Source organism: Ptychodera flava (assembly GCF_041260155.1).
Source record: "Ptychodera flava strain L36383 chromosome 3 unlocalized genomic scaffold, AS_Pfla_20210202 Scaffold_27__1_contigs__length_13241970_pilon, whole genome shotgun sequence".
Lineage (NCBI taxonomy): Eukaryota > Metazoa > Hemichordata > Enteropneusta > Ptychoderidae > Ptychodera > Ptychodera flava.
The window spans coordinates 7,667,646-7,683,384 of record NW_027248281.1 but is presented as its reverse complement, the minus strand read 5'-3'; the positions used below and the strand labels follow the sequence as shown (position 1 = coordinate 7,683,384).

The 15,739-nt window shown below is 36.6% G+C and overlaps 1 long non-coding RNA gene across 1 annotated transcript; it reads left to right on the top strand.

Moving 5' to 3' along the window:
• The first annotated feature begins 309 nt into the window (after positions 1–309).
• On the top strand, positions 310–9,053 carry LOC139126496 (uncharacterized). Its single transcript, XR_011550598.1, has 3 exons — positions 310–713; positions 5,221–5,323; positions 6,874–9,053. It is a non-coding gene; the product is annotated as an uncharacterized lncRNA (long non-coding RNA).
• The last annotated feature ends 6,686 nt before the right edge of the window (positions 9,054–15,739 follow it).

Below are 15,739 nucleotides of genomic sequence, written 5' to 3'. Positions count from 1 at the left end.
TAGGCGCTGCTCACTGTATGTCTCAAAAGCTGCTTGCATGATTTCCGTTCGTACAGTTATCAATAAAATGCATGTTTCAACATTAAAATTGTAGACAAGTGATTTTAAAATTCGCCGTTTCTATAAAGTTAGTAGCGTTAACAGTAGAGCTGAGCGGCCACAGCCGTGCACGGGGCACTGTTCACTGTATGTCTCAATAGCTGCCCGCATGCCGCAAGATTTCCGTTTGCACAGATTTTAATAAAATACATGTTTCAACATTAAAATTACAGACAAGTGATTTCAAAAGACGTCATGCGCCTGTGGTGTGGCGTTGCTTACCGCCAACAACGATCAAAATCTCCAGTCGTTCATCTTTTAGCGTTTACTGACATGTCCCGTCCGTGTTTAGGAATGTCTAAAGTCTACCCTTGAAATCCTGGACCATCTCGACGACTACGCTGTACGTTTTAATTAGTACAACTGGTGAGTCGTCCAATCGTGTCATGAACTTAGTTACGTTGTCCAGATAGAGCTACTACCAGAAGCTCGTTGGTTCCACAAGCAGCACGTTTTATTCTCCGTTCAATCGGGAAACTCGACAACCCATTTTAGCAATTTGGACGGAAGAGGGCAACTCTTATCGCACTAGCGAAAGGTCGACACGCACTTTAAGGCCTCGATCGCTGCTGAGTCCTGCATCAGCTTGACGGCGGTCGTGTACAGTATACCAGGTACAGGTATGTCCTCTTATTCTTAACCAGCCATATGTAACCAGCCCAAGTGTCTTTTCTTACATACGTCTACTCCTTCTCGTATAAACGTGTTTAGCAATGTCTTTATTATCTTGCAAAAATGTCTAACGTTTGTGTTGTTTATCTTATCGATATTGCTGATAATTTCAAATGAACAATGAACATCTAATTCCCAGGCAACTTTATGCTAATGTGACCTTTTCGCGGCGAGGGACTGTACAGAAATTACGGGGGGGGGGGTAGGGTTGGGGTGTTGGTTGGTGTTTCGGAAATGTAGAATAATCACCCTTCAAAAGTGTTTTCAAGAAAAAGATTGCCCCCAACTTTCATTTGTCCTTTGTGTCACAGTCTGATTTGATGTTTTATTAATAATTGGCGTAAAATTTCTTATTTGACCTCTGAACTTTCAAAGAATACCATAAACCTTTAGAAATATATGTAACCACTTGGATGAAAGTCCAAGCATATTTGTTGTTCACATCTGCTTTTAAACGCTATTCTCATCATCCGGTAATATTCGAAAAACCAAATTTCTCGCACAAACATTCACTAGTAACCAGCTCAGTCTAATTAAGTACATTAATATCAATAATCAAGCATCTATAAATACACAGATGTGGCTAGTTCTGTATTGAAAAGATTTAATGGTTTCCTCATAGATACAATGTGTACAGTAGTGAATCACCGTCCCTCCACCCACCGGTCTGGAAACAGCTCCTGTTTCTTTGCTCCGAGCCGCGTTGCTGGTAAGTATATCAATTACAAAAAATCTCTGAATCTCTGACACCTTAAATGTGACAAGTACGTGAATTTGCATTAAAAATATGCTAATTTTATCCAAAATGACCAGAATGCATGACGATATTCACCACAGCGATTTTGCTGGATAAACTTGTCAAGACCAAAATATATTGTAACATAAACGTTTTGATATAGAGGTTGGAGCCTCAAGGTTCTTTCACATTTTTATACATAAAAATTCATTTCTTTTCAAAGCTGTCGCGTACTCTTTTGGCCTCCAAAATAGAGCTTGCAAGGAATTGCTGCTAGACAACTGTATGCGACAGTATCCCTAAGTTTGAAATGGATAAACAAAGACACAAACAAAATCACTATTCCAAAAATCATCGTTTCGGAAGAAAAAAACATCAAATTAAGTGTCTCACCATTCGTAAAGTACCGTAAATTTAATGTTGAATGACTGAAATATGCTGAGTTGGATAAGATTCAAACATGAAAGGGAGGAAAAAACTTGGTGACCGAAGAACCAACCTGTGCGATCAAAGTTTCAAAATGGCATCGCGGCAAACTCCACAGCATTCCGAAACATCAAAAGCATTAACTTTGAGTAATGTTAGAATGAAAATCGATTCTAGAAAATAAACTTTTAGGAAAATACACCTCGCAATTCCCCATCTTCAAAAATAGGTAATATTACTAAGGACATAGAACATACAATGTCTAAGTTGAAAACATTCAGCGCTCTGCATTATACATTAGACTACTCTGTGCAGTTTATGTAAAGATTTCAGTGCAGGTATGCACAGTATCCTCAGTGTTTGCATGTTTGGGCAAATATTTAATCACAGCACAATCTTTACCTTGTGCAAAATTGCACATACTCTCCCAGCTGGTGTACACACACACACACACCAAAATTACTGTATTTTCACAAACTTATTTCAGCTCTGAAGGATATTGGCTTTTACTGCAGTAGGAAACTATACATTTGTGAAACATATGATGAGTAAATTCAAATTTTAACAGTCATTTTGATTTTGGTAATATACAGAACATGCAACGTCACAGCTGAAAAAATTCACCTCTGTCAGTGTTCAATCTAGGATGTCAAAACAGGGGGTCACTGTAAACCCCTACTCCTGTCCCAAGGGACCATTTTAGAAAATCGGGGGGGGGGGGGGGGCTATCGACACACATGTAAAACCCTTGAATTTTCTGTGGAAAATACTATATTCTGTCAACGTGGGATTTAACCCTTTCACCACCATGGTTCCACCCAAACCCATTGTTATCAATGGTGATCTTGGACCTGTATACAGGGAACTGGGGGTGAAAGGGTTAAAGAGACATAAGCTGTAACTTGTTGCAAGTTTTCAGTATTCTGCTTCTGTATATCAACTACCGTGTCTGACCGTAATCAGTTTGTCATGCTGAAATTTTGAGTATTCTTTTTGTCAACATAGCTTGTATCATTGTTTATTGTTTACAAATGAATTGTAGTCCAGACTTTAATGTAATTTTCAACAATAATTTCGTAGATTATTCTCATTTAGGTTGTGTTGATATGCTAAATACTTGGCATCGAATTACAGTTTAGGGATTCAATTGCAGAAAGTGTAGGAAGACCACAAAACAAAAGTTCTGAAAAATAGTTAAAAGATACAGCTTATGGAGCTTTAAATAAAGTAACTCTTAAACATACTGTTAACTTGTATGTATTTGGAAATTAATGATCATTGGTTCTGACCTAAGGGTTTTACATAGCGCTGTTTCTCTGGAAAATCAGATATGTCCGACCTAAAATATTGCTGTTCAAAACGATCATAGCTGGCCCTACATGGATGCTTGCCTTGTAGTGTTCAACCTTTGTATGGGTGGTAGACGTTGCAGATGCTTCAATTCGAGGGCATGCCCCATCATCTTTGTCTAAAACAGGGGTGCATCAACTACTGGCATTAAAAATCCAAGTCGCAACTAGCCTATCGCCATTTTGCACAGTCTATTTTGTGTTGTTTACATTCATTGGCCATGTCACATGCACAAAGCTCTACCCTATATCAGTCCTTTCTACCCAGCTTCTTACGCACCATCTTATACATTCTCACAAACTTATTTCAAATTGAAAGTTAACCCTTTTCCTGCCAGACAGTATTTTAAGACTATTACTTCCCAATCAGCCAAGTCAGTAAAAAGCGGTATTGAGCCCAAACATGACATTTTTTCACCCGCTTGGCTTGGCCTGTTATAGCATCTTTAGTCCAAAAAAATCAAGCTTACAGTATTTGTTTTCAACAGCCTTAAAATGTACATTATTATGTTAAAATACACCATATGGAATATGTTGTGTTTCATTAATTTTAACCATCTTGACCTGATGGTGAAATATGGACTTGGCAGGAAAAGGGTTAAGGCATAAAATAATGCTTAAAGATACTGCTAGTGGGGGTTTAAGGTAGAACGCATCTCGGGGACAGACATTCGGACTCTCAAACTTTTACAGTTGTCTTCTGATATACCACATGTGGGGGTTCATTTTAAAGCTCTTGGTGAAAGAAAACTTTTCAGCGGCTTAGTTTTTTGAAATTCGAAAATTTTTATTTTTCGCCATAGAGTTAACACAGGGATGGCGGCCATTTTGAATTTCTAATATCAGTAAATCTTGGGTTATTTGTTTCTCTAGTACCAAAATTTGTACGGTGACCCCTATTTTTATTCTTGATTTTGAAAGAGAATGATTGAAAGATTCCTTGGGGAAAGTTAGAGCAAAAGTTTAAGTCTTTTACTTTCGAGGTGCATATTACCTTAAAAGGCCGTGAGCTGCAACTTTGTGAAATTTGTCCAACCTCAAAGTACCTTCAATTTCTTCAGATATTCATTGCAATCTACAAATTGAACGATATAGTCATTAACTGTGCCTCAACAGCATTTGCTTGTGGCAGAATAGACAAGAAATTGAGCACATCTTTGTTAATTTTAAATTTCCCGTCATTTTCAAAATCTTGCCATAAAAGGTGAAAACAAGAATTTTTGTCTAAGTGGAGTCAATCCTTTTTCCTGTCCTTTTAGTGGATCCCACCATGTTGTATCTGTAAAGATTCAAATGTGTACATGCACCATTTACGCTGTTTATCATGTAGTTGCATGTAGGCGGCCATATTTGGGTGCGGCACCCATTTATTATTTGTCTTACGAAAATTTCCCCATGCAGTCCAATTCTGTGGATAATTACACTAGAGTAAACATCTCTGAGTTATGTAGAACTTTGCTATGAACTGATTTTAATCTAAATATAAAAATCATAAAAATAATGTCAAAAGTTGCAACTCATCTGCCTTTAAGTAAACATGAGAATAATTCTGATCGTACCTAAACATGGTATGTCATTTTATTTTGCATCACTTCATTTCCAACTTTCTAAATTAATTCAATTTCTGTTGCAAATGAAATGTGGTCTTATTTTCAATACGAACATTTTGGATTATTGTATAACCACGGATGTAAAAAGAGTCAATCTTTCATCCATGCTTAGTACAGTGGGAATCCAATGATGTCAAGCCTTTGTAGGCCATGGGAATGCTATTGTCTGATTCAAATGTGAATACCAATTGATTGTCAGATTAATATATGATTATTCATTGTCATTATTGTCACATGAAATATGATGATTCATCATCTGTGTGACAGATATTTTGATTTTTCACAGTAAGATTTTTAACTCTTTTATTTATATCCTTGCAAGTTGCAGGCCCCTTGGAGATATTTATTAGGCACTGAAAAAGTAGGGAAAGGGTAGTGTCCCAAGGAAAGACAGAGTAAAAAGGCATGCCAACAACAGGAGAATAAGAGAGGTATGTACTACTACACTGATAATTTTTTAGTCTAAACCAGTGAACTTTGAAGGACAAGGTAACCAAAGCACCAGTGTTGGTGAATTATAGTACATGGTAGAACCATCATGACACAAGTAAAATCAATTTTACTTAGTTGAGCTTTGATATTTGGTAATACATTTGCAGAGCACCTAACAGCTTTAAGCGACAAAATCTGCCTTTTTAACCTTCCCTTGAAGATACAGATGTAATCGATAGTTATGCAGCTAATTCAATGTCAAATTTTGAGATCACAATGAAATGTGTAAACCCTGCAAATTATTTTAGAGAAACATAGTGTTGAAACAACTTAAGGGGCTCTTAGATTGAGTTCAAAACACAAATGTACATAACATAACATACAATAATAGCATAGTCAAACTTAGGATGAGCTTTTAACACTTTTAACAGCTTTTAACTGGCCAGAATATTGTTGAAGGAATCCATGAAGTGTATTTTATGAACCTTGTCTGGGAACACAACTTTGAAACAATATCACAAGACAAACTCATGTCCAAGAGTTTGTTGCAAATTTAATATTGAAAGATGAAACAAGCTAATGCTCTGATAACATGTTCCAGATTACACGATGTGCTAAAAAACCATAGTTTTATCTTTTATTAACATTATACGAAACTGTTTTTGGAACAACCAACTGTGTGCAAGAAAACTCTTGCCTTATTTCACAAAATGTAACTTAATATACATTTTTTCATAAAAACATTTTGCATAGTCAAAACAGCTTCAGTGTTGCACCCAATGAGAAACTGCTGGGAACAAGGATATAGTTCTTAACTAGTATTTACTTGATGGCTGGACTGACAGTTATTGAACAGTATTCAACAACAGTCAGTCCATGCTTCAAGTATCTCTATTATACTTCAAACTTTTCTGTATGGCTGTCTATATAATTTCTTGAAAATTATATAAATGTATATGTACTCTAAATAATGCATGATATTGAAAAATCATTTGAAATGGTAATTGACAATGAGTGTCCTTCAAAGCATGTTTTCAAAATTTTTATTTAGTAGTCTACAGTTTTCTGTGAGCTATGCCTGGCTTGACTAGGAATCTCTGTTGGTACAAATCAGAATGAATCATGGGATATTTGTAGTATGGGTTGGGGTCTTTGCATAGTTAGCACTATTAGATACACAGAGTCAACAATTTTGTCACGATAATTGTACAAATGTACTAATGGGTTCAAATAAAATTTAACAAAGCAAAACTTACTTAATTTGAGGGTAATGTAAATTGACAGTTCCATTCTGATGTGCTCAAAGGTCTTTGGACAAGGATGCCAATGTTAAAATGATACATGAATTTCCTTATGTTCCTAAGCATAGGTGGAATGGAAGGCAATATAATGATGTTCTAATCAGTAATAAGTCATGAAACCAGAGCTGATCTTAAAATATCAAATGTACCATATTGTTAGTTATGACAGTGACTTTAAGTATTATGCCATCATTTATCTCACTCTTTGCATTATTTAAATAACCATCATTTATCATTACTACCTACAGATTTTAAAGAGGAGAAGTGCAGTGATCAATGCAGATGAGAAGGGTTTCTGGAATGATGTAACTGCAGACCTGATGTCTGATGAGGAGGTCCCACCAGATGGAAGGATAATTGCCTCCAGGCCTTCTTGGCGATCTGACAAACTAAACGATTTGATAGGATAGACACACTCAATCAGCGAATGCTTAATGACTCTAATTCAAGACACTACATACTGCAGAGGAAGTATGGCAAAGCCAGTGAGAGACCACCTAATAAAAACAGTTCAGTGACAATTGTGTGAGACAGAACAGTGATGCATAGCTTTTCTGAGTAATTATTCATCATCCCTCTGTTGGTCAACAACTGATTTGTTCTCAATTTTAATTGCTTTACTTGAAAAGTAGTACACAGAGCTGGTGTTGTAAGTTCAATGAAATATAAAGTCATTAGCTGGCACAGGTCAGTTGACACCAAGAAAAGTTTAGTATAACCAAGGCATAACTTACAAATACTTCACAAGTACATCTTTGAAGTACTGCTGAAATTTGTCACTTTGACGTATCTGGATTTTGTGTCCTCAAGAATTTATCAAGGTTGAGTTACAGTGTTTAAACATGCTGAAACAAATGTGAGCCACACCGTGTTACTGATGGTATCTTTCTATTTCTTGTCCGAAAATTTCTCTGAAATTGCTTTTCAGATTGCTTTGAAATTTTAAATGCAGGTCTCCTAGGATAATATAATTGAAGCATTAATCAATTTGTCCTGATATATGCAAGATTGTGTTTTTCAGAGCAATTTTTCCTAGTTTTTGAGATTTTGATGAACTGAACAAAAGCTACAATTTAACAGTGCACATACATGTACAGTATGTGATAAGTAAGAGTTAATTAAACATACACTACAAAAAAAATTCACCCCCGTGACAGTTCCTGCACAGGCCCTGATACAAACTGTGTTACAGGTCTGTGTCAGCAAATACAGAAGGAGTTCTATCAGGGGTAGATGCACATGTCTGTATCCAGTACTGTAAACACATGGCTGTATTTCTACCTGTTACAGCACTTGTTCACAGTGCTGTGAACACAGATCTCTAACAGGGTCTGAAATTTTTCAGTGTTCAAACAATAACACTTCTTTCTGCTTCTATCATCAAAATTTGCCAATTTTTACAACAAATTTACACCCTGAAATCCATCCAAATTTTCAGGCCCTGTAGCTGACACACCACTGTACACACACCAGTGGTTCAGTGCTGCAATTATAGGTCTTGATACAGTCAGAATTTACAGCATTGTTTACAATCCTGTACCACCATGAATCAGAATGTACACAACCCTAAAATCTGACAGGTTTTTACTGGTCTTGCAAAAAAGGTTATTTCTCTTGGCCTGTTACAGGTAATGATTATCCTCTGTTACAGGCATGTGTCTGCATTTTCTTGCTGTGTAGATAGCTTGAGTGCTTCATTTTCAATCAAGAAACTCTTGAAATGATTTTTTATTCCTATATTTAAAGGTACACATAGTTGATCTTGTAATTTGGTGAATTACACAGTCATTAGCTGGCACATCTCAATTGACACAAAGTAAAATGTACATAATTTAGGAATACTAAACATGTATATCTTTTAACGTATGCCAAAATTTACAGCATACTGTAAAGAGCATTAATTTTCACCAGGATTTAATTTCACTATTTTGCTGTTTGGGACACATGATTCACTGGGTTTTATTTTCACAGATCAGGCCGTGAAACAATGAATTCTATTATAATTTAAAATTGTCATAGGGGTTTAATTAAGCAGATTTTTAGTTGCTTGTTGTATTTTGGGTTATTTTCCCGTTTTTGTTTAAAATAATTTCTTTGAAACAGGTCAGCTTCAAAATTTTGTATACAGGTCAATAGGAATGATAGTGGTAAGATATCAAATTGTTGTGATGAACCATATTTCTCCCTGTTAGGCCCAGGCATATTTAAAAGTGACTGCATTGATTGATATTAGAGTTATCAAGGTTATGGAAATTCTTTTTTGACAGTATTGAAGATAACTTTTAATGTGTCTCAGGAAAATTTTTCTGAATGTTTTTTGTCTGTATTTTTTAATCAGTGTAGTTTACTTAATGCTTTATATTGCCTTTTATTTATTTTACTAACATTTACACATTCCTTTGGAATAAAGAAGAATCATTTACAGTGATCTTGGATTTGTGTATCTAAATTGCAGTATAGTTTTCAGATGCAATCTGTACTCTATTTTGCTGTAGAAAGCATCATTACATTGGTGTCTTCACTTGTAAAAAGAGTACTCATTGCGTACACACACACACACACACACACACACACACACACATATATATATATATATATATATATATATATATATATATATATAGTGTATGTGATGCCTGTATGAGTAGAAATACATGAGTCAAAAGCTTCAAAGCATTACTGTTATTTGAGGACGACCCACCCTTAGACCCCAGTTCCCCTGAAGCCAGTGTTGGATAATTATGTAAAAATTGGTGAATAATAAGTATGGATATATGCGGCAACTGACCCTCCCATTATTATGTAATCAATCAAGCTAAAAGTACTGGTCCCTTGATTCTCTATAAATTAGAGAATCCAGCAGTATCCTGAAATATATACAGTGGATTACACATGAGAATCCAGCAGTATCCTGAAATATATATATAATGGATTACATGTGAATCCAGCAGAATCCTGCAATGGATTAAACAATGGATTATGTTCCGTATCAGACAGAATCCATTGCTTGATTGCCAGTGGATTCCGGTGGAATACATAATGTATATTGTAGTATTCTGGTGGATTCTTGAAGTATCCAGAACAAAATACAGAAGAATCCTCAATGGATTCTCCACTTTTGGCACAGCGCTATGGAGAACAACATCAATCAAAACATCAAATTAATACAACATATTAACATTAAACCATGTGACACACATTGTGACATTTAAATGATTAAAGTATGTTTTTGTAAATATTGTTTTCCTTGCTCGACACTTCCTTTAAATTTTAAATTAGAGTGCTTTGAAGCTTTCTGTAATTTCTATATTTTAACCATTTTACTTGTGAATATATGCACACAATTTATGCCATGAAATATATGCATTGTTTTATTGTGATCTTATTTTCACTTTGTCTAGTGTGATTATATATTATTTTAGCTGAAAAAAGATCCAGGGAAAGTAAGGAAAATCCAGTGTTCCACAGTGTAACAATTGGCTGAAAATATAAAATTTCTTTCAGTCTCTCGAATCCGAAACCGAATCCGAAACCGAATCCGAAACCGTGTCTAACTTCAGCATCGTGAGTGGCCTTACTGGTTCTGACCACGAGATGGCGCCGCAAACACAACTTTACGAACCCCTTACTGCTAACGTACACTCCTATGAGAAAACCCACTGAACACATTTTTTATTTTATTAAAAAAAATAATCACACATAAAACAGTATTCATGGTGTAGCATTATTTTAAAAATAATTGTTTCTTAACTATGATGTTTCTACAAGCTGATAAAAGTATGGCCATCACATTTGCTTCAGAAGTTCTTGAGTATACTGGTAGTCTTATTACGAAAATTCATTAAACATGCAAATTAGAATTAATTAACCAAACTTACTAAACTTTTACCATAGTTATGCTATAGGGTAATTAAGTATGTGTACAGTCACATCAAATTTGGTTCAATATTTCTTGAGATATAGCCCTATGGCAAAAAAGTCATAAAATATGCAAATGAGCAATTAATTAATAAGCCACACCCACCAAAATCTAATCAGATCTAAGTCTCATCATGATAATACCAAATACCAAATTGCATGACATTAGACCTAAGGGTTCTTAAGTTATGAGTGGAACAAAATCTGTCTACGGACAGACGGACGGACGGACGGACAGACGGACACACACACAGACATTGTGGCGACAAAGGACACCTTTGTTGCTTAGCACCATGGTGTCCAAAAATATAGATCTAAACATTTTATTTGCATTTTCAAAGAAAAGATTGACTGAATTCTCTAAATCTTACCGTATTCTATAGGTCTCCCCAATAAAAGCAAAACATAAATTAAAATGCTTTGGACCGTCACAGTTTTATTTCGAAAACAAAATATTATATTTTTATCATAGTGTTAAAGGGTGGCAGCCATTTTAAATATAACGAAATCAAATATTGATAAATGTCAGAAAATTTGTTTCTCTTGTACCTAAACTTGCATGGTTACAGCTGCTTTTTATTTTTAGTTTAGTAAGAAAATAGTTGAGATATCATTCAGGAAAATTTTGAGCAAAAGTTTCAGTCCTTCACATTCGAGGCGTGTACTACCGTATCAAAAATCAGATACATTTAGATGGAAATCTCCTAGATACTTTAATACAACGTGATTGAGCAATATGTTTTTTCGTTATATTTCTCATGGAAAAAACCGCAATTTTTTTTAGGCTCGGAGGGATACCGCCGCTACACGGGGAATCACTCGTCCGCGACCGTGACGCAGCCACACTCTTTCGGAATACGGGGGATTATATATAAGTATCTAATGGATATGGCATGTTAATGAACCACTGACTGTGATGGAGGTGCGTCAATTGTCTTAGCTACCATCTTCATAGCGAAGACAGATCCTACCTTGATTTCAAAGGTAACGTTGATATGGTTCACCTAAAAGAGTGAGGACAAACTGTTCACTTGCTTGTTTTAGTTGCAATAGTCTCTATTGTCGCCAATATATATATCCAGTTTTTAATGACTACATTTCTTTAAACTTGCAGAGTAATCGAAATGATCATCAGCTATCTGCCGCTTCTTATGAAGAACTAATGGTTCACTTTGCCTGTCTTTCAATGCTGATGACACAAAAGCTTTTTCGATACACATATTCAAAAGGGAAGGTTTATGTAAACCAAGCAATCCATGTGACACCATGGAGCTTATCGAGGCGGCATCCAACATCAAGTTGCCGCCACACACATAGAGGCGACGGTGATTAAGAATCGGCAACGACAGTAATTGGAATATCAACGCCAAGGAATGACACATATGCCATAAGGCTCTTGAAATCATCATCTGAGAGTACCTCAGGTCCACTCGGTCAATGTAGAAATGCCAACGGTAGCGCCATGGGAGACAACAAAGTGGCTTCAATTCGTAAAGCTACCGAAGCCACAGCCATTGATGATAGAGTCTGCACCAACATGGTGAGCAAAGAAGACACATTTCAACCAATTCAAAATCACGACAAGTAAATGCATACAGTATCCCAAGTCAACTGCTGTCCCCGTCGAAAACGACGAGTCTGTTTTTCTTCAATAAAAAATAAGTATCTGTCTTCTCGCGGGCACTGGCAGACGATGAACCTCCGTTGCTGTCAGAAGACGATGAGTGAAGATATTTTCAATTTGTTCGTCTGCAATTCCAGTTTATCGTCTCTGTATTTCAATAAAGAAAAACATCTATAAATAAACATTTCGCCTCACAGACTAATAAAGTCACAAATTAACGTCGCTTTCAGATCATAACTGTGGTGTCGGTGCCTGCTTCGTGACAATGTACACAAGATCTTGTAGTGTATATCCTTACATCAAGACGTTGAAACACTGAATATACATATGTCAATTACAAACATACACTCATTAATACGAAAAGCATTGTTAAACTCAGTCTCCAATATTTAACTGAAAAAAAAAACCAAACAAACAAAAAGTGAGAGTGCCATACAGGAAATTTGTCACTTTTACAATATTAAATCAAATTTATCATACAAAACAATATTTTAAAACTTCATCAACAACTTGGCTTTACTCTTCGTTGATATCTCATAATCCGCTTTGACATCCTCTACAACATCTTTGTAGACTGGATTTGGAAACAGAATAATCCGCTAAATTCACTTTCTTTCCGTCAAAATTGAAATCAAATAAGTCCAGATACCGCAGGGAGCAAACACATCAGCATCACTTACCTTTTCAACTTGATTTGACATAAGTTTGGAGACTGAAAACACTAGAACCGTGGGTTGGTCCGGGCTTAAAGCCCGGTCCCAGATATTTGATGGGCGCCACCAGCGTCAAGGCTGCGCAAGTGACTTCCATCTTCAAACGGACGGCCTAGTAAAAGCGTTTGTGAATCTACAAGCTCTTCTTTTACACTGAAAGTGAAAAAATTAAGAAATCTTGATTCCGTGAAACCATGTTTTTGTTGCTTTTGACAATAGGAATTAAAGATCTGGAGTTTTAATTCTTTGCCAACTGACAAAACATCTTACAGATCGAGTTCAAGAGCTGTTTAATGTACAAGTCAATGTCAATGTGTGTCTTCTTTCTTCTACGTCAATGTAGTATAATTAATGACCTCAGTCTACGCAGCAAGGCTGAAATATTGACAAGTTCTACAAAAGGGATGTACAATCTTACGAATAGCTGTCAACAACCGAAGTTTTTAATGGAAAACTATCAACGACGTCAATCTTTAAGGAGCTTTCAAATAGTTATCAGAGCTATCGGAAAGTCGCAGTAAGATTACTATCATCTTGAAACAAATGGCGTCGTCTTGTAATGATTTCACGCCGACGGACCAATTAGATCTGAGTAAGGGGTCTGAAATAACGATGACAATATCACTGAAAGACAGACCTATTTGCAATGGCAAATATATGGAAGTTGCTGAGATAACGGAAACACATATTCGGGCTTTCATTTGTGTCAGTGTTTTCCTGGTATACCACTCACGGGGCTCATTTGAAAACTGGTGTAAGAAAACATTTACCGTTTTTAGCGTTTCGAAAATCGAAGATGTTATTTTCCCCGTAGTGTTCAAACAGGCAGCCATTTTGAATTTCAAGTGTCGGAGAAGGTTCAGTAATATGTTTCTCTAGTATCAAGTTTTTCACGGTGGCTGCAGATTTTCATTCTTAGTTTGGTAAGAGAATAGTTATAAAATTTCACTGAGGAAAGGTGGAGTGAAAATTTAAAGTCTTTCACTTTCGGGAATCGAACTACCTGAACTTAGTCTTTTCTGGAAAGTGCTTCTCTTGCGTTTGCTACACAAAATACAACAGTATAGGATATGGAACTTGGTTGAGTTACTTTTGTCCAGTAGAGTAAATAGAAGTGTGCAGAAGATGCAAATACGCAGTTCATTGAAGGATGCATGTATAATACATTTAATCAATGTTGAAAATATCAGTATGATTTATTTTCTTCAAGTCTTTTCAGATCTTTCTCACGGTATCTCTTTGTAATTTGTACAACATAAATCGCATTATTCTACTTTCACGCCGAGACCGGGGGGGGGGGGGGGAAATAATTTTTAGTAGATACAATTCAAAATGCACTGTAACATATGTGCTCGTTCTTTATGCAAAACTATTCTGAAATCACCGTGCTGATTGAACAGAAATTTGACATAATGGTGAAGCTTTTGGAACGGCTAGATCTAATTGGCCTTTGGTATTATATTTGTGGCTTGCATGATGACAAACATCAGGTGACCGAATGTTTGCCTAATAAATGCTGCAGAAGGACTGGTTTATGAGGGAAAATGCCAAGAGGATTTGACCGGTTAAGAAGGGCTTGACTACGCAGTTTCTGCGTAGTGAAGCATCATTACGTATTCATGGTGACCCCTGGCCAGCTGTCAATAACTTCGGGGGCTTTTGTCTTTTGGCCTGCTTTGCATATGCGTCGTTGGACACGACCTGCCAATCACCCAGGTAGTCAATTAAACTATTAAATGACTGTTTACCGACCCAATTAACACTATCCAGCAGTATCAGTTATATTTTAATCCCGTGGCCCGGGTGGGCACAACGTCGGAACGCGTGTATTTCTATGTGTACGTTCCACTTGTGGTGTTGTTTGTACCATCGTGCGTTTGATGTCCTTGTTTCACCTACAGCATTACCTTCAAGGTGACAGGCTTACTATTAATGTTCAGTATCATTGCACCGAGTTCTGCCCACGGTGAAAACCACCTGTTTTGCCTACTAATTACTGCCCGTAGCTGCCCGTCCTGAATGTAGCCAATCATAGCTACAGTAATCAGTCAATATATAATACCCTGCGCCTCATACTTTTTATATAAACTTGTAAAATCATAGTCCGAGCCGTAAAATTGTTGACTTTCGATCCGATATACAGGTTGATCGTTGAATCGCACCGGCGCATCCATGTTTACTTGCCCCATAAGCTTACTACTCTGCAAAGGGTGAGTAGATGGAATTCCAGGGCCAAAAATGAACACCGGGGCGAAACTTTTTGTGAATCCATGTGAAAACATAAATCATTTATCAGTTTTGATATATACTCCTCAATAGTAAGTTTTTATTGGGGTTTGGGATAAACAAGAATTTTTACACCCATTTTATTCATTTATCTAAAGGGAGCGAAGGAAAAATTAACCATCCATGTAACTAAAGTATGACCCTGACCTATATATGAACTCATTCACGCGCAGCAGCTTGCGCAGTAGTGCATTGGCCTGTACTCAGCAGGGAAATTCCCTGCTGAGTCATTCACATTCCAAATGGAACTTGCGCAATACACTAGCTATGACTCACTATCAGTACATCTGTCGGATCATTTGTTAGATAGATTCCGACTGTACAGCTCCTTAAGGGGTTCCAGTGCTGATTTTTGTCTTCTGGATGTAAGTATATACTCGTTTTCTGGTTGTGTGAATTTGTTTTTCCTACGCCTATCGGAGCGAGATTTTCACCTATTTTAATTCTCCAATACCCGTTCCGATCTTGAACACTGTTGCCTTAATACCCCTATCGGGACCTTTTCAGGCAGGGAATTTCGCAATACCGCTTTCGCAATACCCTTCCAGTTGCTTAGCAACTTGTCACGTGGTT